The sequence below is a fragment of the Filicampus tigris genome, chromosome 15, assembly GCF_054856515.1.
Source record: "Filicampus tigris isolate MCC_2025a chromosome 15, RoL_Ftig_1.0, whole genome shotgun sequence".
In the NCBI taxonomy this organism is placed as follows: Eukaryota; Metazoa; Chordata; class Actinopteri; order Syngnathiformes; family Syngnathidae; genus Filicampus; species Filicampus tigris.
In genome coordinates this window covers 1,586,678-1,590,185 of record NC_141231.1, presented here as the reverse complement: position 1 = coordinate 1,590,185, position 3,508 = coordinate 1,586,678, and the positions used below count along the sequence as shown (strand labels likewise).

The window sequence follows — 3,508 nt, the reverse complement described above, 5'->3', positions numbered from 1 at the left end:
TTCGGTTTTGGTTCTTTTATAAAGTTGAAGAAACCCCAGCAATGCTCAAGAAAGTGGTCTTACACATCTACAGCAATTGCCAATTTTGGGCCATGGTGGAACTTGAAACAAAAAAAAAAAACGATTGCCAATCTAAGTCAAGTGCCGCCCCAACACTCCACCACACAGCAAAACCTGCAGAGGAAAAAAATGAATTGCAAAATCATTGTCCATAACACATGTACCGTACAAACGTGTAGTGTGTAACAGGTTGCATTTGATCAATTTTTATGGTAAAAGACTGTCATTGTTAGATTCACACATTTACACATTAAATGTACATGCAAAAAGTATTAGCGACAGAGTAAGTGACAAATTATAACGGCCTGAAATATGTGCGATCAGCAACTGAATCTCTATATTTATTCGACATAGAATTGATGAACATTGAATCATTTCATTAAAAACAGAATATAAAACATATCAATTATATTTTTATTGTTTGAGTTATTGCAATGTAAAGCTGAATCTGAATTTTGACTTTTTTTTTTTTTGTAGGTTAATTAAGTCACTCAAGAATTCAAGAATTTCAATTATATGAATAAAATTTGGCACTAATGTTAGCCATGTCCAAATAAGGCAAGTAAATATGAATGGACTATGGCAATAATGGGTCAGCTAAAAACAGTAGCCCTAAAACAGTTGGTCAACTGTAATGCATGCACTGCAGGAGAGTATTAGTTCACCACACTTTCATAGTAAGGTCCGCTGATAGTGTAGTGGTACACACGCCTGAGTTGTGTGCGGGCAGCGTGGGATCGATTCCCGCTCAGTGACAGTGTCTATGTGTGCCCTGCGACTGGCTGGCGACCAGTTCCGGGTGTAGTCTGCCTTCGCCCATTGACGGCTGGGATAGGCTCCAGCAACTCCCCGCGACCCTATATAGGATAAGCGGTTTGGAAGATGACATGACTTTCATAGTACAAACATTGAATTAAGATAAGTGTATCAACAATACTGCTTTGGGTTAGCATCTATTGCAAATAAGCATTTACAGGTACAATGCACTAGTGGAGGAGAAACTGTACATTATAATACATTACCTTTTACACAAAAACATTTTTTTTTTAATAGGTCAAAAAAAGCAATTATCAACATTGACTTATATGAAGTACTTATATTGGGAAACATTTTACAGCCATATTGCCCCATTTACTCTGAGCTCATTTTCATTCCTCATACTAAAAATGTAACTAAGATCGTTTTTTATCATCTTAAGAATATAGCCAGAGTCTGCCCATTTCTTTCTCCGGCTAATGCGGAGGTGCTGATTTGTTTCTCTGTGCCTTGCCATGTCTTTTTTTAACATAGTTTATTCTGGTAATGTGTGTGTTTTCTTTGTGTGTGTGTGTGAGTGCAGGTGTGCTTATAGATATCTGCCTTTGGTGGGTCTATTTTTTATGTTGTATTTTGATTTTTTTTTTAATGCACAGCACTTTAAGTTGCTTTTCTATGTGTGAAAAGTGTTATGAAAATAAAATTTGATTTGATATTTTATTTTAGAAATTAAGATTTAAATATTGAACTTCCTTAAAGACTGTTATATTACTTATTACTTTCTCTGAAACTGTATTCAGTGTCACTATGCCTAATTAACCACTTGTTTTTAAAGTTTTCATTAAAAGTTTATATTATCTTCATGTGGTTGCATGATTTTTAGAAAGTAGCCTAATTACAGTACTGTGTCAAATTAAGAGACCTGAGGCGAGCACACGCTGTCTATTCTGGTACAACTGTGCACTGTTTCTACCCCTAGGTGTCAGTAATGCCTAGGGCATGGATTTCAAATGCGGCCATCATGGCATTATTCTGGGGGGAAAAAACGAAAATACTGATTGCATTTTCAGATAAAATTAAGAGCATTCCATTGTCTTACATTTAGATTCAAATTTATTGGGTGTCCGTTCCGTTCAAAACTAATGTCGTGAAATTCAAATCGTCCAATTCAGATCCACCTTCTCAATGTAGTTTTTTTCAGTGCCATAATTTTACGTTTCGTGATTAACCCTGAAATGAACATTGCACTTATTTCCGGGGTTACTTTACAGCTGAAAAACAAGTTCAGGCCAAGACATTACTCCGGCTGACAATTTAGCCACGCTGTTATGGTATGTGTATACTGTATATACTACCGTGTCCATCAAAGCTGAAGATGTCCTGCACTTCACTGGTGTAGCGAGGATGTACTCGAAAGCTGAATATACAGCTTGGCGACCCTACAGTTTGGCGCTTGCGTGGTTCCTCAAGCGTTGCTGAAATCAATGACGCATCAAAGAATCCTGTATTTTTCCAATCAACAAGAATGTAAATGACAAACTACATTCTTACGCAAATTTAGACAGCTCGGTGGTCAGCTTCTTGCAGTTGGTGATAGTCTCAAAGGCTGATTGGCGAAGCATTCTGCATAATACAATGACACAAAGACATAATTGTGTAATGACGGTAATTTGTAACAGTGTCGGACTCCAGAGTTGTAAACAAACTTTATACAGCCCCAGCTTAAGTGCATTACTGCCCCGTTTAGCCGCCGAAGCTAGCGCTACTCGGTCGTAAAACTTCCAAGTTCCCAAAGTAGTTTAGATCGAAGCACACCACTAACTAATCACCTACGAATAAATATACGTTTAAAAAAAGCATTCTTGACCTCAGAAAAGTAGTGTTAAAAGCTAAATGAGTTTTTGATCTCCCGTTATGTATACAGGCGTATTGGTCAAATGGCGCAAGCGTTTTTTCTCCTCAGACCACATTGAGATCAAAGTTTTATTTTTTTGGGGAGGGGGTGTACAAGCTGCAGCAGTGAAATAAAATTGCAGCAGCTCTGTTAATCGTTCATAAGTATATTTACATGGTATTTAGTTTTTACTGAATAATATTTCGTCAGGCCTCGTACACAACGTCAATTATGTCTAACTCATTGGCTAAGAGCCAATAACGTAATGCATTCGACCCCCCATTTGTCTAAAGTGGTGTACTGTATATGAAATAGAAAGTCAACTTAACTTAATTCTCCAAATGAATATAGCAGACGATTCCGCACATCTGAGCATTGATTGTAATACCAATGATAAAATGCGCCTTTATGTGTCGGTGCAAACAAATCTTTTTTCTTTTTGTTTTTTTTTTCAAGAATATGTTCCCAGCAGGCCCACTAGTTGAAATACGGCATTGTGACAATTTTGCGTTTGTGTAATATAAGTTAAGCAGCAAAACGCACTCGTTTTTAGCCATCTCAGGGGGCGGCCATTTTGTCTTCTGTCGACTGAAAATGACATCACAACTGCTGATCAGCTGATGATCAGCTCATCAGCATGCTAGGTAGACGTCTGAAACAATCCTTATCAGTTGAGTCAGGTGTGTTGTAGTAGGGAGAGATCCAAAACAGGTACGATATGGCTCTCGAGGAAGTGGAGTTCCCTACCCCGCGCTATAAGATAAGCATTAGCTGGATATGTGCATTTGTGTGTTGAAC

General features: G+C 37.8%; 1 long non-coding RNA gene across 1 annotated transcript; it reads right to left on the bottom strand.

Moving 5' to 3' along the window:
• Nucleotides 1-3,068, bottom strand: LOC147135096 (uncharacterized). The gene is made up of 4 exons (XR_015089817.1): nucleotides 2,684-3,068; nucleotides 2,368-2,439; nucleotides 2,172-2,291; nucleotides 1-917 (listed from the first exon to the last, which is right to left on the bottom strand). It is a non-coding gene; the product is annotated as an uncharacterized LOC147135096 (long non-coding RNA).
• Between the last annotated feature and the right edge of the window lie 440 nt (nucleotides 3,069-3,508).